General features: G+C 45.4%; 1 non-coding gene across 1 annotated transcript; it reads right to left on the bottom strand.

The window, feature by feature from the left end:
- Positions 1–3,215: 3,215 nt before the first annotated feature.
- Trnaa-cgc (transfer RNA alanine (anticodon CGC)) lies at positions 3,216–3,288 on the bottom strand. Its single transcript has one exon. It is a non-coding gene; the product is annotated as a tRNA-Ala (tRNA).
- Positions 3,289–21,462: the final 18,174 nt, after the last annotated feature.

Below are 21,462 nucleotides of genomic sequence, written 5' to 3'. Positions count from 1 at the left end.
AACCAGACTTTTCTATATTGACAACATTTAAGTCTTGCTTTCTCCAACTCAAACTGTTTAGAAAGGTATAATAAAGACTGGAGACTGGTTCTCCCGCAATCCAGTTACTTACTCTGAATATAAATGCCGTGGCAAAGATCTTTACATTCATTAAGCTATAGAGGTATGTCTGTGAGAATTTGTTATGCACCCGAAGAAAGGTACAGTCCATTTGACGCGTGTGTTTTGTGTATCACGGACTGGCAGAAATCACGAGATGTTCGGTGATGACTTACCTTCGGACTGGTACGGTTGCTCCGTGTTCTTATCGTGTTTCACCGTATTCGTAAGGTTCTGCTGACGGGACGAACTCATTCACGTTGCTCACCAATCGCCTGGACTGAGGCTGTTGCCGCGCAACGACATTGACTGCTGCAGGGACGCCTGTATTGTTGAGAACTTCGTCCTGTCACGATTTGTTTAAGTTTGCCTTACACATAATTGTTTGATAAGCACGCATGCAAAAGCGTTTTGCGCAACTGTGGTTGAGGGTGTGTGGGATAATTCTGCGCAAGCATCAGGACTGTACATGCCGCTTGATGCTTGATCTGATATCAGGTATGCAAGCTTGTACAAGCGTACAATCGTGTGCATGCTCGTGCGTGTGTGCGAAGAATAGGAAGGGGCTTGTGCAAATAGCAGTCAGGTGTGGGACAGTTTCCGTACTGTGTGTACCGCGAATCGTTTCCGTAGTCATCATAATAAACGACATTTTTTCAGCGACAGGCCTTTATATTAGCACCACATTCGAATTATCTGATGTTATACCAGCACGAATTAAGTCACATTCTGTATCCTCACACTCTAGAAATTCACTTGGAACATACTGTATGTCTGGCCTATATTGGTAAATAAATAAATAAATAAATAACAGTTGCTTTACTGCTTTATAAATACGGCGTACTTCAAGATTTATAGCATAGTGAAAAATTTTATAGTGCTGTCAAGATACCAAAAGCGATATCGGTAATGAGTCTTCTGCATAAATGACAGTCGTAATTTTACATTTAGAATTACAATGTCATCGGAAAACTTCAAAGTTTTTGTGGAGGAATGCACGATCTATGCAACTAAAAGAATGCAGTTTGTTTATGCCATAGGCGTTTCGCTTCTTTTATTTGGGAAGCATGATCACTGGCCTGAAATACATGTTTCCTTTTAGACATCCAATAAACGTATTATGCGGTAGATATAATATGCTGCTATATTACATTTTGTTGTGTTTTCTCTTGCTTTTTAGCTTAGAAGCAACTTCCGTATTGTGAATGCATCGTTCGGTGTTACACAATACGGAAGTTGTGCTACAAAAGTTGCTTCTAACCTAAAAGGCAAGAGAAAAACACAACAAAATGTAATATAGCAGCATATTATATCTACCGCACAATACGTTTATTGGATGTCTAAAAGGAAACATGTATTTCAGGCCAGTGATGATGCTTCCAAAATAAAAGAAGCGACACGCGTATGGCATAACCACACTGCCTTCATTTAGTTGAATATACGGTACATTCCTTCACTAATTTAGAGCAACTAAGGGAAAGACGGAAAACAGATAAAAATGATGATTCAAAATTTTTATTTCTTCTATCTGAGCATTAGTTCCATTTCCAAATTTCTCCTTGGTTTCCTTTACTGCTTGCTCAGTGTACAGATGGGATAACTTCTAGGATGGTCTACAACCTTGCCACACTCCACTCTCAACTGCTTTCTTTTCATTTCCTCCCACTGATATCTGTACAGAGCGTAAATTATCTTTCGCTCCCTGAATTTATGCAAATCTACTAATGCTGTAGCTTAAATGCGAGTTTGGCTTTCTTCAGCACGTCTTCTAAGGTAGGTCGTAAGGTAAGTGTGTTCCTACATTTTCCGTAACCTAAACTGGTCTTTCCCGAGGTCGGTTTCTGAGCCCTGCTACGAGTCGATAGGTAACATTAAGCTCTCAGTAGTATTCATCTTTGGCCACAGGGCGTGACTGGCTGCCTGGCAGGCCGCGGCGACAGCGGTCTCGCCCTCGGAAAGTTCGGTCGCAAGGCTTAAATCACATCTACCCGGCAGTCGACAAGCTGGCATTCTTGCCGGGCGGACACAAGAGCCGCGTCTCTTCACACTCACCCGACAGCAGCACGGCATGCCGTGCCGCGCCGTCCTTCCGCCAGCAGTTGCTTGCAGACGGCAATCGGAGCCCGACCAGTTATTAGCGGGGCTTGTCTTCTACAGACGTTTGAAGAGAAGAAGAAGAAGGTTGCATTGGGTTCATCCACCCAATGTGAGAAGAGACGAAGTGTGTGCATTCTTTGTTCTTTTTGAGGAATTAAGGGGAGATGAAGATAAGTTTTTTTAACTATTTTCGGATGAGTTTACGAACTTTTGACGATCTACATGATCGAATGAAGAGTTCCATTCAGCGCCGCAACACGTCCTACCGAGAATGTATTCAGCCTAAACAAATGTTGGCAATTACAATCAGGTTAGTGGGATAAGCAATAGTTAAAATTTTAAAAAGTTTATTATTCTGAAGCATATACATTTTTGTGATCATATTAAAAAATTGAAACATAGCTTAAAAATTGAACGACCCAGTACATGAATTTTCAGAGGTTTGTGATGGCGTACAGGATCTGGAACATGTCCCTGAAAATTGCTCCACTGCTTGTTGGTAACAGTGTGTGTCGGTTGTGGGTCGTTGTCTATTGACTTCTGAATTTGTAATTGGTTGTACCTCATAAAGGGGTAAACATGTGTATTCACGTGGTGTACTAGGATGAGCGGCAGTATTATTTTTATCCCACGACTTTTTACGCTGTTTAATTTCAGAAACAATCTGCATAACTCTTAATCGAAACTCTACTACCTCACCGTCGTCAAATGTTTCCAGCGTTGGAACTATCCCGCTGAAAAAAGACACATGGCGATTGGATTTTCTGTGCAGTGCATTGATCAGCTCTACCTCTACAGGGTCAAGCTCCCTCTTCTTGTTACTGCGTGATTTCGGTATGTCAGATGGTGGTGGTGGTGGTTAGTGTTTAACGTCCCGTCGACAACGAGGTCATTAGAGACGGAGCGCAAGCTCGGGTTAGAGAAGGAGTGGGAAGGAAATCGGCCGTGCCCTTTCAAAGGAACCATCCCGGCATTTGCCTGAAACGATTTAGGGAAATCACGGAAAACCTAAATCAGGATGGCCGGAGACGGGATTGAACCGTCGTCCTCCCGAATGCGAGTCCAGTGTGCTAACCACTGCGCCACCTCGCCCGGTAGGTATGTCAGAATTACGTACTTCCTCTGTGAATGTCTCATTACAATCAGTTTCTGGATCCTGAGTATCGTCAGTGAAGCAAAAAGTGTCATCAGAAACTGGTCTTTCCATGGTCGCATTTTCAGTCAGCGAGAAACTGTCGCCAGTTAAACGTGCTTCTGTTGTTTTCTTCAAAAATTGAAGCTGTTGGCTTTATATGTACGTTCTGGGTGGTTGCCTCTCACTCCCAGATTTTAGAGATGACTTATACATCCTCTCGCTTCTTTGGAAACAATCGCGAATATTCGCCCACTTCTTCATAACCAATTTGCCTGAAACAAAAATGCTAGTTGAAGAGGTACATCACACTACTATCCTTACAAAAAGAAGTTTAATGGTTTTCAACCTGTCTGATATAAAAGCGTTATGAAAGCCGGAAAAATTAAAGTGTCTAGTGGTCTAGAAATTAACGTTTTTAGAAAACCAGTGTTGCCCATAATATAAAAAGTATTGTAAAGCAGTAGGAGAATGAAATTTTGCATTGTAAAACCGTATGTTGACAAGTTATTACACACGAAGTTTAAGGTTTATCATGCAATTTCTTCTCGACATATGAAAAGCCTGACCTCACACTTCTTTCAAGCAACTATTTTTTCGTCAGTCTTCTTTTCAAATCGCCTTTATGAAAATTGGTCATGCAATTTTTTTTTATTTCACGTAACAAGGCCAAAACGTTGTACAATATGTCGTAGATTTGTTTCTTTCACAAATATATTTCCAGAGATGTATCTCAACGTTGTCGAAAACTAGGGGCGGTCTGTTGAAAGGTGCACGATAGGGTCAAATGTTTCCAGAAGTATTTAATTGGTTAACGTTAAACATTGCCATTGGTCATTGGGGATATGTGTCAATGTTCATACAAAATTTAATCAAAATCCGTGATGTGTATGCACGAATACTATCCTATTTTAGATCACTGTGCATGGATTGGGTCTAATATAGGATAGTTCATTTTATTGCTTACGTTACAGCACATGTTATATTCAGTTTACTTTTCCAGAAAGCTACACAGACATTCTACAATAGTCAAACTTTCTTTTCAGATATCTGGCTAGTGGCCGTACGTTCACAGCTGTTCTCTGGACACCAATTAACAGTTGCTAAAAGAGACTTCAGTTATCGCCTGTCAAGAGCCTGGAGGTACGTAGAGTATTCATTTGGGATACTGACTAATAAATGGAGGATTTTCCACAGAGCTATAAATTTAAAACCCGATTTTTCTCTTGACATTGTTAAGGCATATATTGTTTTGCACAATTGTGTTCTTAAGAACGAAGGCTACAACTCCGAGGGTAATCTGTCCATAACTGGACTTGAAAAGTATAACAAGAAGTGAACGTGCACGTGAGGGAATTTCTGCCAATAATGTACGAAAAATCATGACAGACTATTTTATAACACCTGAAGGATCTGTGACATGGCAATTACCTAAAATTGAATGTGCCACTGATTGTAAAAAATGTTGTGGATTTAACATAAAAAATAAAGATATGTACTTACCATAGTTGTCTCTATCCTTGTCACATCCGTTCAAAACCTTCATTCAATTGTTTGCAGACTTCGATCCATGCATTCCAGGTTTGCATTCCGTCCTTATAACTACTTAAAATCTTGTCCCATAAAACTGGTCGATCCTGCACTAATGTTATCAGAATTTCGACATCGATTTCCGCCATGGCACACTAGAAATCCTCAGAACAGGGTGAACCACCAGAACAAAGCAAAACGCACCTGATCCGCAGACGACAGTAGATGTGAAGCCCTCTGTTGCCTGCCCCACTACACGCGCCGGGTGTTCCCCACGACAGCCGGCACCGGGCCGACACAGTGGGGGCCGCCGGCATCCCACGGCATCGGCCCGGCTGTCGGCTAGCCGGCCACGTCTGTCGGGTAGATGTGAAACGTCCCGTAAGCTCTTCACCCTCACAACCGGGTAGCCGGTATCGGCTGCCGGGTAGATGTGAAACAAGCCTAAGACTGTGAGGTGGGCGCTTGGGCCGAGGAGCAGAGGCGAGATTGTTGGTCGCAATGTCACTCGGTGTTGGCTCGAGTGGCCTCATATTCCGGATGCGTGTTTCGTCGCCGCGGTCTTTCCTGGTGCACACGAGGCGTGCTGGCCGCGGCTACTCGGACAGATCAGAATGGAACCGGTCGCAAGGAGTAAGCCGCCTGCCGTTTACCGCCGTAGCAGCGTTCTTGTGGACAGCGGCTAGCAGAGAGGGAATCCTATCTCTGGAGGTACGCGCCTCTCAAAAAAAATGTTCAAATATGTGTGAAATCTTATGGGACTTAACTGCCAAGGTCATCAGTCCCTAAGCAGACACACTACTTAACCTAAATTATCCTAAGGACAAACACACACACCCAAGCCCGAGGGAGGACTCGAACCTCCGCCGGGGCCAGCCGCACAGTCCATGACTGCAGCGCCCGATACCGCTAGGCTTATCCCGCGCGGCTACGCGCCTCTCACATCGGCGTCAACTTGCGTTTTCTAGCATATTGCCGGATTTTATTACGGATGAGCACGCTTTACAAATTTCCCGGTGATTAACGTCGTTGCCTCGCACTTTGTGGTTTTGGTGCAAGAAAGTCTGCAGTGCGACCAAATCTTTCAATCTCTTCTGGGTTTTAATCGATGGTGCTATGTATTGTACAGGTAAATAGTGTGCGGTACAACTCGGCGCCCCTCACTATTCATGATTTTCGTAATTATGCTTTTAAGAACTGTTCTCTCTTATGTTTTGCGGTTCATAAAAACAAATCACCAGCGCCCCCCCCCCTCCCCCCCTCTCACCCTCCTGCTTCCTGCTTGTGTTTCTGTCTGTCTGATCAGGGTAATTTGTAAGCGAAATTTGTGAATTAATTGGCTCTGAGCACTATAGGACTTAACTTCTGAGGTCATCAGTCCCCTAGAACTTAGAACTACTTAAACCTAACTAACCTAACGACATCACACACATCCATGCCTGAGGCAGGATTCGAACCTGCGACCGTAGCGGTCGCGCGGTTCCAGACTGTAGCGCCTAGAACCGCTCGGCTTGTGAATTAATTCTGCACCCTTCTGGTGTGTTGATGGGAGCAGGCTTTTGCTTGGCACAGTTAACTCGGGACTCAGCAAGCCGTAACTGTTGTTTATACGGCGAAGTGGTTTCGCGTGCAGCGCGTGTTGGCATTTAGTTCACTTGTTAAAGAATTTGACTTTTACGAAGCTGTTAGTTTGATGTTGCTTGAACGCCTGTTCGCTCAGTGGTTAACTGTTGACTAGAATTCGGCCTGTGTCGTCTAAAAAATGTTCAAATGTGTGTGAAATCTTACGGGACTTAACTATTAAGGTCATCAGTCCCTAAGCTTACACACTACTTAAACTAAATTATCCTAAGGACAAACACACACACCCATGCCTGAGGGAGGACTCGAACCTCCGCCGGGACCAACCGCACGGTCCATGACTGCAGCGCCTTAGACCGCTCGGCTAATCCCACGCGGCGCCTGTGTCCTCTAGTTCAAGTGCGAGTGCACTTGCATTTATTTAAATCATGCGAGTCCGATATCAAGTTTAAGCACCTTTTAAATTTCTTGTCAAGTGTTAAGCTTTCGGTCCTCGTTTAAGCGCATGTGTGTTCGTTAAATCTCGGAGACTTTGCTGTCAAATTCTGGTGCGTGTCTATTTGTACCACCTGGTGTTGTTCATAATTGACTTGAGGTGCGCGTATTTCTCGCCGTATCGAACACACGTGTGGCTTTAGAAAATACTGGATGTTGATTGCATTCAATTGAAATTTATTTGTCTTGAGAGAAAGGAGATTCTTGTGACTAATTGCAATATCTAAGGTGTATCCGTCATCAGTTGTTATCAAACGCACTTTAATATTATTTTACGACTATATTTTAGAATGACACGGTGTGTCAGTTCCTTGTTCAGTCTAGCAAGTGAAGCGTTCCGATTAGCCGATAGCGTCGGAATTGAAACTTACTTCATTTGACTTCACTTGACAGTACTCATTGCATTGTTAACTACTGTTATTTCTCATAGAACTTGGGCGTTGTAACGAAGTGAGTTTAAATTTTTTTTTGTGTCACTAATCGTGTTCAAACCCTGCTTGCCCAGTTCTTCCATACTCAAAATAGCCAAGCTGCAGGCGCGCAGCAGTTTCTACTAGTCTTTCCTTTCTTTTGTAAACAATTCATGCCGGTATTTTGTAACCATAACTTACTAAACTGATGTCTCGGTAGCATTCATACTGGTCAAGTCCTGCGTTCTTTGGGATAGGAATTGTTTCATTGTTCGTGAAGTCTGACAATATTTCGCCTCTCTCATCTATCTTGTACATCAAGCGGAATAGTTTTGTCATCGCTGGCTCTTCCAAAGATCTCAATAAATTTGAGGGAATGGCTTCTGCTTCAGGGACAAACTTCTGCATTACATTTTGTAATTTTTGCTTTGCACTCACCTCACCAGAAATCCTGTTCTTCCTGCCACTACACTTCAGTCTGCTTCGCTTTTTATGTTCTCTATACTACCTACCCGATTAAGGGATATAACATTCCACGTTCCGACCCGCAGAATTCCAGTTTAGTTCTTCCTGATGACATCCTTCTTAGTAGCCCCTGCCGGAGATCCGAATGGAAGGCTGTTTTTCCTTCTGAATATTTTACCCAAGAAGATGCCATTGTGATTCAACCATAAAGTAGAGCCGCTTGCACTGAGGAGAAATAACGTTTGTAATTACTCCTTGCTTTCAACTGTTCAAATTATCAGCGTAGTAAGGCCAGATTAAAACTGTGTGATGGACCGACTTAGCTACCCAAGCACGACTCGCGACTCGTCCCGAACCGTCCTCACAGCTTTACTTCCACCAGTACTTGTCTCCTTCATTACACACTGAAGAGCCAAATAAACTGGCACACATGCCTAATATCGTGTAGGGCCCCCGCGAGCAGGCATAAGTGCCGCAACACGACGTCGCGTGGACTCGATTTAATGTCTGAAGTAGTGCTGGAGAGAAGTGAACCATGAATTCTGCAGGGCTGTACATCAATCCGTATGAGTACGAGTGGCTCTCTTATGAACAGTACCTTGCAAGGTATCCCAGATACGCTCAATAGTGTTCATGTCTGGGGAGTTTGGTGGCCAGCGGAAGTGTCTAAACTCAGAAGAGTGTTCCTGGAGCCACTGTGTAGCAATTCTGGACGTCTGGGGTGTCGGGTTGTTTTGCTGAAATTGTCCTAGTCCGTCGGAATGCATAATGGACATGAATGGATACAGGTGATCAGACAGGATGCTTACGTACGTGTCACCTATCAGAGTCGTATCTAGACGTATCAGGAGTCCCATGTCACTCCAGCTGCACACACCACCATCACAGAACCTCCACCAGTTTGAACAGTCCCCTGCTGACATGCAGGGTCTATGAATTCATGAGGTTGTCTCTATACCTGTACATGTCCATCTGCTCAATATAATTTGAAACGAGACTTGTGTGACCAGGTAACATGTTTTCAGGTATAACAGTCCAATGCCGGTGTTGACGGGCCCAGGCAAAGTGTAAAGCTCTGTATCTTTCAGTCATCAAGGCCTCGAAAGCCCATATTGTTGATGTTTCGTTGAATGGTTCGCCCGCTGACAGTTTTTGATGACTCAGCATTACCGAGCCTCCACCAGCTTGAACGGTCGTCTGCTGACATGCAGGATCCATGGACTCATGAGGTTGTCTCCATACCGTCTATCCGCTCGATAAAATTTGAAACGATACTCGTCCGACCAGGCAACATGTTGCCAGTCATCAACAGTCCAATGTCGGTGTTGACGGGCCCAGGCGAGGCGTAAAGCTTTGTGTCGTGCAGTTGTCAAGGGTACGCAAGTGGGCCTTCAGCTCCGAACGCCTATATCGATGATGTTTCGTTTAATGGTTCGCAAGCTAACACTTGTTGATGAGTCAGTACTGAAATCTGCAGAAATTTCTGAAGGGTTGCACTTCCGTCACGTTGATCGATGCTCTTCAGTTTTCGTTGGTCCGGTTCTTGCAGGATCTTTTTTCGGCAGCAGCGATGTCGGAGATCTGATGTTTTTCCGGATTCCTGATATTCACTGTACACTCGTACAGGAAAATCCCCACTTCATCGCTATCTCGTAGATGCTGTGTCTCATCGCTCGTGCGCCATCTGTAACACCACGTTCAAACTCACGCCTATACCAGTTTCTTTGGCGCTTCAGTGTAGTAAGACACTACGGTCGCAGGTTCGAATCCTGCCTCGGGCATGGATGTTTGTGATGTCCTTAGGTTAGTTAGGTTTAACTAGTTCTAAGTTCTAGGGGACTAATGACCTCAGCAGTTGAGTCCCATAGTGCTCAGAGCCCTTTGAACCATTTTTGTAGTAAGACAATGTTGGTTAATCGTTACAAGGCCAGGTCAGACAATCATCGAGACTGTTGCCCCTACAGCTACTGAAAAGGCTACTGTTTCTCTTCTCGAACATGTTTCTCTGGCCTCTCTTCAGGTACTCTTCCGTTGTGGTTGCACTTGTAGTACGGTTATCTGCACCACTGAAGCAGGCAATTCGCCCCCTCTGCAAGGTCCGCGGTCCGTGGAGGAATTATTTCAATAAATCCACCGTTATCTCCTTTTACTAGCGTAAAATTTATTTCATGCGTGGCATTCACAGCATTGTAGATCTATGCATATTTAAAAGTTTTATCTAAATGTATACTTACTGCAAGTTTGGCACATGGTGTAAATCGCAGGCTCATTCGCCAAATTGCGAACATGAACACCTACACAAATATACAATGTTTGAACAGATACATCGATATTGTGAGCCTGCAAAATTTATTTCGCAGTTTAGTGGTCGAAGCAGTTACGGAATCAGACTCGATGTAACTTCCTAGGGAATTTTTTATGCCTGGGACAGCTCGCATCACAGCTCCTCTGTGCCATCACAGGTTGTAGCTTCGGCGATTCAGGCATGTCAGATAGATAGCTTCCTGTATATGACGACGAATAAAATTTTGTTGTAATAATTTCCAGTTGGTCTAATAACAGTAGCAGTATTCTTAGCTTTAGTATAAGATTTCTTCAGCCGTTTGTATACGGTATTTAGAATTTTCTGTTAGTCCAGAGTAGAGCTTGTATTATACGGAAGTATTATACGCTAGGCGCGTTAAAATGGCAAGCCACAATTATCAAGTGGAAATAACAGCATTTACATCTAAAGGATGATTTTTTTCCACCTAGTACAAACTCTAGGGATTGATCGATGAGAGGATACGGAACACAAAAGGCCTGATGAACTTATGTTCGGAAATGAGGGTTTCATGCTAGAGACCATTTATTCAGTCATATATTGTTACAGAGACTGCGGTCTAATACGCGCTGTACCATGCATCCACAGTTACAGATTGTGTTCAAAATGGTTTCCATTTGCCTTAACGCGTGCGTGTATGCGCAGTAACATGTTCTGTCTCGTTCATGTCGGCCAGGCTGCATTCGAACAGTGTTAAAGGCAGCATGAATACGGTGTTACAGTATGACCACATCTGGAGTGGACTCAGCATACACGGTACTTTGGAGATTGCCCCGTAATCAGAAATCGCACGGGTTTAGATCCGGTGAACAAGCAGGCCATGCAACTGGACCTCCTCGTCCGATCTATCGACCAGGGAAGACACGATTGAGATGCGTCCGGACGTTAACGGCGAATTGGGATGGACCACCATCATGTAGCAACCACATAACCCATCGAATCATCAATGGCACTTCTTCCAGCAGGGGAGGCCTGTTATGTGACGTGGAAGCAAGACTGGTCCCAAAATACGATCGACAGTTATCCTGGCCCACGCATTCATGCTGCACCGATGCTGATGGTTTGTTGTCACCATAACATGGGTGTTCTGCATACTATCCCGCAGATGGCTGTTATGAAAGTTGAAGATACCACTTCCCGTAAAGGTGGCCTCATCTGTCAATAGGGTGGATGACACAAATCCCGGAATGCTGGTCACCTGGTTAAGAAACCAGTGACAAAACTGCACCCGATGTAGAAAGTCTGTCGCTAGTAAGCCCTGCACGCGCTGCAAGTGATACGAGTACTAACAATTATCGTGCAGAACGTGTCACACGGCTGTCTGCCGGCCGGAGTGGCCGAGCGGTTCTAGGCGCTGCAGTCTGGAACCGCGCGACCGCTACGGTCGCAGGTTCGAATCCTGCCTCGGGCATGGATGTGTGTGATGTCCTTAGGTTAGTGAGGTTTAAGTAGTTCTAAGTTCTAGGGGACTGATGACCTCAGAAGTTAAGTCCCATAGTGCTCAGAGCCATTTGAACCATGGCTGTCTGACTCACCCTGTGCTGGCAGGCCAACTGCGTGGTACTCACACGGCAGTAGGCTTCCACAGTTTAATCACATTTTCCTCCAAGCCTGGAGTCCGAACATTCCGGGTATGTCCTTCATAGTTTCCTGCTTCCTGAGACGACCCTGTCTCAGGCAAACGGCGAAACACTGTTGCAAATACTGAATGTGGTTGTTTTCGGCGGGGGTAAGTCTCCTGATACAACCTTGCTGCCCGCCGCCTGTTGCCATTTACCTTTCCATAAATGAAAACCATGTCGGCAAGCTCTCGATTCGAATGGGGAACCATTGTACACAACGATGATATCACATCCGCTACAAGGAGAGTCAGCAAGGGAAGTGAATCGGATACGACACTACCAATTACTGTGGCAGGAGAGGGCGCTAGGGCATGACGTATGAGGAACAGTAGCACTCTCTAGGAGGAAACAGTGCATACTATAACTGTGGCTGCATGGTACAGTGCGTGTTAGAGCACAGTTTCCGTAACAAAGTGTCATTGAACAAATGGTATATAGCATGGAAACAATGCATTACCGGACATAAGTAGACCTGTTTTGTTCCGTATCCTCTCATCGATAAATCCCTAGAGTCGGTATACGGTGGAAAAAATCACCCTGTATAACTGTATTCCATGCTCTGCAAACCAGTATGAGACGCATGGCACAGGGCATGATAGCTTCTACAAGGGGAACTCCCCTTTTAGAAGCTATCAGGGCTTTTTCCCTTTCCATTCACGTATGGAGCGGGTTAAGAACAACTATTTGAACTGCTCTGTGCGGGCTATAATTTATCTAATGTAGTCTTTGCGTTCCCTCCGGGAATTACACACAACGTGTTGTAGTATATTCCTAGAATCACCGTTTAAAGCTTGCTTTAGAAACTCTATAAGTATTCTTTCTCGGAATTGCTTGAGTCTTTCTTCAAGAGGTTGTCAGTTAAGTTTTTCGATATCTCTGTGAGACTCTCCCATGAGTCAAACAAACCTGTGTCATTCGTGCTGACCTTCTTTGTAAACGTTCAATGGCCCCAATTAGTCCTGTTTGGTACGGATCACGCACACTTGAGCAATATCTTAATACACGTCACATGAGTGGTTTGTGAGTAAACTCCTTTGCAGACTGATTGCGTTTCGCTGTTCTACTATTGAACCGAAATTTGCCACCGGCTTTACCTACTACTGAGCCTACGAGATCGTTCCATTTCATATTTCAACAACGTGTTACACGCAGATGCCAAGAGGTGGACAAAAATTTGGAAACGCAATTCAATGCAATGCCTAATAAGCCGTAGGAAAACCGTTGGCGTTCAAAACTCTTGTAAATCCCCGTCGCCAGTTTCGTAATGGCCTCGTTGCTGTTGCTGTGGAGGCCGAGTTGCCAACGTAATTGCTGTAGGCAGAGCTTGTGGGTTCCTGAGACGGCTTCTGGTACATAACACCGATAAGACAATTTCTCACTGCCACGATTAAACAGCTGTGACCCAGGGTGACGTAACAGGATAGGAGAACAAAGGTTCTACAACACTCCAACAAATTAGTAATAAAGTCACACAAATGAGTTAAAAAGGTTTACTTGTCTTTGTGACTCACTGAATAAATAAGTCTACAACACTGCTTGTAATGCAACACAAAAAGGCCCTCAATGGCTAAGTGCAAATAATCGTAGGTAAACTTCACAGTACATAGCAAATGCAATGTACAACAACTGTCTGTTCACTTCTCAGAGTTAACTTAACGACGTTCCCTGTCTAAGTCAGCCCTGGACGATGATTAACGAAGAGGGCGATAGCTGTTCTTTCATCTCCCGAGCAGGCGTCTCCGTTGTCTGGTCACTGGCAGGATTGTACTCCGCCGGCAGTTGGCCGAGGTGGAGTCGATATCATTCATCATCAGCGCGTTCCATGGCGCTGGAGGAACTCTTGCATGTGGCGATTCTCTACGGCACTGGCACGAGGTCGCGTCTTTGCGCCTGTGGTGCTTTTGGCCTGCCTGTGTCTTGCTCGGACGACACAGAACTCCTCCCCCCCCCCCCCCCCATCAAACCGCCGCACCGTCGTCAGGAACACCATACCGACAGTGAGAGGGAGGCGGGGGTGTTGGAGCCAGTGTTGGAGCTGCGACCGTTGCTGTAGTCGAGGCCAGTCGCTGCTCGAAAAACGACACAGCGTGGGCGTCCCAGCACCCATCGGCAGGGCAATCTGCTTGATGGCGTGAATCCGCAACGGCATCTTCCTAACTGGAGGCCCTTTGTTAGCCTCGGCGCGGGGTGGACCGAGCGGCGGTGGCGTGGCAGACGCCGCCGGACGTCCGCTAGTGGACGGATGTGGTGTCGGATCGATGTCCATCGGCTCGAGGTCCGGAAAGAGCGCCGCGTGACCCCACTCTGATGGATGGCGCTCGGGTTGCGTCGACCGGGAAGGTCAGGAATCCGTGAACATACGAGAAGCGGCAGAACGTTGCAACCGACAATGGCGAATTTGAGCGAGGTGCTGCTTCTGCAACCCACCGGGACCTCGAATCTGAAACATACCCGAACCAGTTGAATTAGTAAAGAGGTGGCGCTCCCGTGACATTTCTGCCACAGACTCTGTAAAACACAGGTTGGCTAATCTGATACGTTGGCTGACTGGAGTCTGCAGGCACCCACCGGAGCGGGGGATGAAGCAAACGCAAGAGCGTCGCCCATGCAGCAGCTTGGTGGGCGAAGGGCCGCTGCGGGGTTGGAAGTGATAAGTGGAAGAGAAGCGAGCAAGGCTTGTTCGCGTGGATGATGCAACCGAAGTTTGTCCATTAGCTGTTTGAACTTGCGAACAAAACGTTCAGCCTTACCATTCGATTGTGGGTGGAATGGTGCTGAGCTGCGATGGCGTATGCCGTTCGCTACACAGACAATTTGAGGTCCGTTGTCTGCGACGAGGAGTTCAGGCAGACCTCCGACGCAGAATACGGACTGAAATGCCTGCAAAGTGGGGCGAAATTTGTCGATGACATGGAAACAACAAAGGGGAATTTAATATATGCGTCGACAACTACTAACCAGCGTGTGTTCCACTAAGGATCAGCAAAGTCTACGTACACACGCTGTCAAGGCGCCGATGCCTTGTGGGAAAAAAAAAAAAACGTTGTGGAGGTTCAAATGGCTCTGAGCACTATGGTACTTAACATCTGAGGTCATCAGTCCCCTAGACTTAGAACTACTTAAACCTAACTAACCTAAGGACATCACACACATCCATGCCCGAGGCAGGATTCGAACCTGCGACCGTAGCAGCAGAGCGGTTTCGGACTGAAGCGCCTAGAACCGCTCGGCCACAGCGGCCGGCTGTTGTGGAGGGGAAGCCTGATGTTCCGCACTAGTTTGACGCCGTCCAGACATCCTTTCCATCTGCGCGTCCATGCCAAACCATGTGCAATGTCTGTGCGTTAGTTGTTTTGTGCGGACAACATCCCAATCACCTTCATCCAATAAGCTGGGTACATGTCTTTGAAGAACTTTCGGTATCACCACACACTAATGTCCTGGCTATGTGAAGCAAAACGACACCAACAGAAAGATCATGCCGACGCACCAAATACCGACAACAATGGGGCTAATAATGTACTTGATAGAAGATGGCCATCCGGTACGAATGTATCGGAGCAAAATTGGCAAATCTGGATCGGAAGAAGTAGCTTGCGCTACTTTGCGATAATCCAGTGAAAACTGCTCGACAGTGTCAGTTTCTTGTGCATAAATCTGAAAACATTCTGCATCGAAACATCGAAGTCAGCGTCAGGTCTCATAGGTAGACGTTGAGAGAGCCTCTGCATTCGCATGCTTAGAAGCGGCCCGATAAATGATCTCATGCGGGTAGTGGGAGAGAAGAAGAGCCCAACGTTGCAATTTCTGAACAGTACGAATAGGAATCGGTTTGGCCGAATTGAAGAGTGAAGGCTTGTGGTCCGTGACCAAATAGAATTGTCGACCATGTAAGGTGAAATTTAGTCACTCCGAAAATGATGGTGAGAGTTTCCTTTTCTAATTGGGAATAGTTCTTCTGAGCTTTGTCCAGAAGAAAGGAAGCGAAGGCAATCGGTCTGTCTGACTAACCAATCCGGTATGCCAAAACAGCAGCAATTCCATAGGAAGAGCGTCCGTGGCCAAATCTACAGGTTTGTTTGGATCAAAATGAACCAAGCATCGATCGCTGAGCAATAACGCTTTCAAATTCTGAAAGGCTATGTCACAATCTTGGGACCAAACGAGAGGAACATTTTTGCGGCGAAGGCGATGCAATGCTCTAAATGAGCCGCGTTAGGAATGAAGCAAATGTAATAATTCAGGTTCCCTAAGACAGATTCCAATTCTTTCACATTCTGAGGCGTTTTTAGATCACGTATTGCTTGCAAATGTGCCCGTGTAGGGTGAACGCCTCGAGAATTGATAACATGCCCTAAATATTTTATTTCCGTGTGGAAAAATACACACTTTTCTTTATTATACTTGAGTCTAGCTTCAGACAAAACTTGAAATACAGTGCTCAAGTTGGCAGATGTTTTTCTGCTGTGTGGCCAGTAGCTACAATATCGTCCAGGTAATTTGTACACGAAGGTACAGAAGTAGTCAGCTGTTCTAGGTACCGTTGGAAAATGACAGGTGCTGATACGCTGTCGAAAGGCAAACGAAGGAACTGGAAAAGTCCTAAATATGTATCGATGACAAACACATTGTGCGAAGATTCATGAAGAGGAATCTGAAGGTAGGCATCGCGAAGATCAGTTTTTGAAAAATAGCGACCTGCGGGTAAGCGATCCATGAGTTCGTCAGGGCGAGGCAATGGATAAGTATTCACAACTGTCTAAGAGTTGACAGTGGCTTTGAAATCAGCACAGATCCTAATTTTTCTTGATGGTTTGCCATCTGGGGAAGACTACTGACTTGCAGAGATTGGTGCGATTATGCCGCCAGTTCTTTTGCAACCTGTTCACGAAGTGTAATAGGCACTGCACGTGTTTTGAAAAAGCGCTGCTGCGCGTTGTCTATAAGGGATAACGTGCGCTAAGAAGTTGTTGACTTTACCTACGCCAGGAGAAAACAATGCTTAAAATTCGTCACAGAGCTTAGCAACACTGTCACTTGAATTGAAATGAGACACAGTTAGCTCACTGGTGACAATGTTGAGTCCAAACAAGTTGAACAAGTAGAGACCAAAAAAATTAACTGAGTGTGTACTTTGTAGCACTTGAAAGGAAGCTATCTTCTGCAGATTCTGATACGGGGCCGCAGTGTTAAATATTCCTGTCACTGTAATGTTCCGACCATTGTACGCTGTAAGCGTATTTGTAGATTGACACAGTTTTTGTTTGCCTAACAGTTCATAAGTTTCATAGTTTAACAAGGACACAGATGCACATGTATCCAATTGAAGTTTTACTGTATGGCCGCCAATCATTAAAGACATGTACAATTTATTAGAGAGACGTTGCTCAGGGGAACTAGTGTTCTGAGTAACTGCACACGATTGTTTTGTGGGAGCAGCCTGTTATGAATGTACTCACAAAAAAGGCTCTGAGCACTATGGGACTTAACTTCTGAGGTCATCAGTCTCCTAGAACTTAGAACTACTTAAACCTAACTAACCTAAGGACATCACACACATCCATGCCCGAGACAGGATTCGAACCTGCGACCGTAGCGGTCGCGCAGTTCGTCCCTGATAATATAGTCACTGTAATATTGTCCACGTTCACAACAGAACTTGCATTTCCGCGTTAAGACTTGTAATTCAGTCACCCACCGACGGTACGTTTGTCCTGGCTGCTTCTTTAAACGAAAAAACTTAAACCTGTCAGGCGCAATGTTACTACGGTCTTCATAGTACGAGAGTAAGTCAATTACTATCCCCAAAGTTGTTATAAAATTTTATTGTAATCAAATAGGAAACTTAGAAGAACATCATTTTTCGAGATAGTCTCCTTGAGTTTCAACGCACTTTGTCCAGATTTGTACAAGCTTCCTGATGCCCTCATAAAAGAAGATTCTCGGTTGAGCTGCGAGCTAGGAAAGCACCGCTTCTTTCACTGCTTCATCAGAGGAAAATCGATGGCCCCTTAATGCCTGTTTGAGTGGACCAAACAAGTTATAGTCAGAAGGGGCAAGATCGGGACTATATGGAGGATGATCCAGTACTTCAAATTTGAGTTTCTGGAGCGTTTCAGCAGTGTGGGCAGCAGTATGCGTACGGGCATTGTCGTGCAACAACACATCACCTTTTGACAGCAATCCTCGGCGTTTGCTTCGAACTGCAGGCTTTAGCCTAGCAGTAAGCATCTCACTGTGAGGTACACTGTTTATTGTTGTGCCCCTTTCCCCATAATGTTCCAGCACTGAACCTTATGCGTCCCAAAAAGCCGCAAGTATCAGTTTTCCTGCGGACGGTTGGGTCTTGAACTTTTGCTTGCTTGGCGAATTTGGATGTTTCCATTCCATACTCTACCATTTGCTCTCCGGCTCGTAATGATGAATCCATGTTTCGTCACCAGTAATGATCCTGTCTAAGAAGTTGTCCCCTTCGTTACCATAGCGATCCAAATGTTTTTTGGAGATGTCCAAGCGCGTTTGTTTATACAACTGTGTGAGTTGTTTTGAGACCCATTTTGCACAAACTTTATGAAACCCAAGTCTGTTGTGGTTGATTTCGTAGGCAGAACCGTGACAAATTTGCAGACGAAGTTCCACTTCGTCAATAGTTAATCGTCTGCCTAAGAGAATCATTTCACGTGAACGCTCAATGGTTTCTTCATTTGTGGCGGTAAACGATCGTCCGGCTCCTTCATCGCGCGTAACACTTGTGCGAGCATTTCGTAATTTTTCAATCCATTCGTAGACATTCGTTGTGGCAATACACTGTTCCCGTACTGTATTGAAAGTCTTCGATGAGTTTCGGCCCCTGATACGCCTTCCGACCACAAAAAACGGATCACTGAACGTTGCTCTTCTTTGGTGCAAACAGACAGCAGTGCTCCCTTGATTAACAGCACGGCAGCGATAACGAAACTAACCAAGCAGCTTGAAAATTGCAAAGATATAACAACAAATAAACAAATCATGCGTCGTCAACGTAAAACTACAGTACTACCAAAATAAAAATATAGCTAAATTGCTGATAATAATTGACTTAGCCTCGTATTTATGTAATGCACTGACTAATGTCTCAAAGGGGACGTCTTCAGGCCGGCCGCGGTGGTCTAGCGGTTCTAGGCGCTCAGTCCGGAGCCGCGCGACTGCTACGGTCGCGGGTTCGAATCCTGCCTCGGGCATGGATGTGTGTGATGTCCTTAGGTTAGTTAGGTTTAAGTAGTTCTAAGTTCTAGGGGACTGATGACCATAGATGTTAAGTCCCATAGTGCTCAGAGCCATTTGAACCGTTTGCACGTCTTCAGGCCGTGATGCAGTGAAGGGTCCTATTCTCTGAAACACTAAAGACGGAAAGGAAGTAAGCCTGCGTCACAGTACCTGATATTTGGTGGGCCCTGGATTGTACATCATATTGCGTCCACTCTTATGCTTTCTCGTCGAAGGCGCGATACGGCGGGAGGAACCGTGGGACGGAAGCTGCAGGCGTGGCTGCTGACGCAATGCTTACTGCTTGAGCTGCCGCTTGTGTGACGAATTGTGTCATGATTTCGGCGAGCTTCTGAAGCCATTGCATCTGAAACCGAAGTCAATGTATTGATATCCTGCACGATTGCACATCCACATGTTGCAATTGCTCGGTAGGAGCAGATACATTTCGCGGATTCTGCGGATATGGAGCCGAAGTCGGTGCAGGTATAGGTGACAGTTGCGTCACGGGATAGTGAATTATAAATTGTGGTTCAGTAGTGGGAGGGGTTGACACCGTAACTAGTTAGACAACAGCAATGGCACAAAAGCAAAATGTGTGACGTACACGACGTGCTCCCACAAGTAGAACAAAAAATGTCATAAATGTGCAGTTTTGGATTAGTGGAAACAAGGGAAACAAGAACACTTCAAATTCGAAGTGGAAGTCATGCCAGCTGTTATCGCCATTGCTCCTGGCTTGGAAAGCCGCCACTTCGTCGCCAGGTTTGTAAAGGCCTCGTTGCTACTGCTGTGGAAATCGAGTTGCCATCGTCGTTACGGTAGGCCGAGCTTGTGGGTTCGTGAAATGGCTTCTGGTGCAGTACACCGATAAGACAATTTCTCCCTGCCACTATTACACAGCTATGCCCCAGGGTCAGGTAACAGGATAGGAGGACGAAGCGTCTACAACACTCCCAACAAATTAATAACAAGGTCACACAAATGAGTTAAAAAAGTTTACTTATCTTCGTGACTCGTTGAATAAATAAGTCTACAACACTGCTTGTAATATTTCTAAGAGTTCAATAACGACTTCCCTGTCTAAGTCAGCCCTGGACGATGATCTATAACGAAGTGGGCGAGAGCTGCTCTTATATCTTGCGAGTAGGCTTCTGTCCGCTGCCGTTCGGTCACTGGCGGATTGTACTCTGGCGACAACTGGCCGAGGCGAAGTGTCGATATCTTCTTCCTCAGCGCGGCCCGTGGCGCTGGTCTACATCTACATCTACATGGATACTCTGCAAATCACATTTAAGTGCCTGGCAGAGGATTCATCGAACCACCTTCACAATTCTCTGTTATTCCAATCTCGTATAGCGCGCGGAAAGAATGAACACCTATATCTTTCTGTACGAGCTCTGATTTCCCTTATTTTATCGTGGTGATCGTTCCTCCCTATGTTGGTCGGTTTCAACAAAATATTTTTGCATTCGGAGGAGAAAGTTGGCTATTGGAATTTGGTGAGAAGATTCCGTCGCAACGAAAAACGCCTTTCTTTTAATGATGTCCAGCCCAAACCCTGTATCATTTCTGTGACACTCTCTCCCACATTTCGCGATAATACAAAACATGCTGTTTTTCTTTGAACTTTTTCGATGTACTTCGTCAGTCCTCTCTGGTAAGGATCCAACACCGCGCAGCAGTATTCTAAAAGTGGTCGGACAAGCATAGTGTAGGCAGTCTCCTTAGTAGGTCTGTTACATTTTCTAAGTGTCCTGCCAATAAAACTCAATCTTTGGTTAGCCTTCCCCACAACATTTTCTATATGTTGTAAGATGGCAAGGACTATACCCCTTACATGAAGTCATTAAAGATCACCTAACTCACGTTGAGCGAACAGTAGGGCTGAACAAAAATGACTGACAAGGCACAATGCATCTTGTACAGGGTATAGTATGGACATATTGAAATAATTAATGTCGGGTGATGGTTTTAAAGTAATTCACACGACATGAAAACTTTGTGGAAATGCGTCCATTTACTGGAGGCTAGTTTATCCCAGGGAAGGACTCAGAATTGACCGTGGCCGCTGGGGGAGCGCCAAAGGGAAGCGACAATAGGCAGCTTAGGGCAGCTCAAGCTCTGAGAAAGCAGTAACGGGGCACGGCCTCCAGCCGCCTTAAGATGAGTGACAGTGAGTGGGTGGTTGACCCCATGCTGGTGTACTGGGAACCAGACAGAGAACTTGTACACCTGTTGATAAATGTCCATCGTCCCGTTTTCAGTGAAACATGCGAGAAAGCCGCGCAAAGCTACGGTGGAGTGGTCAACAGAGGTCAAAATATGCGTGTTCGTGACTATAGCAACTTCACGCTGAATTCACGGTCCGCAGAGTCTGAAGTAAATCAGGTGAAGAGCGACAGAATGAAATACGCCGGCCTCCGATGGGAACGTAGGACCAAGGAATTTGAAGTACTCTCC

Source organism: Schistocerca nitens, chromosome 1, assembly GCF_023898315.1.
Source record: "Schistocerca nitens isolate TAMUIC-IGC-003100 chromosome 1, iqSchNite1.1, whole genome shotgun sequence".
Classification (NCBI taxonomy): Eukaryota; Metazoa; Arthropoda; class Insecta; order Orthoptera; family Acrididae; genus Schistocerca; species Schistocerca nitens.
Note: the sequence above shows the minus strand (reverse complement) of the source record. Positions and strands in the feature narration are given on the sequence as shown.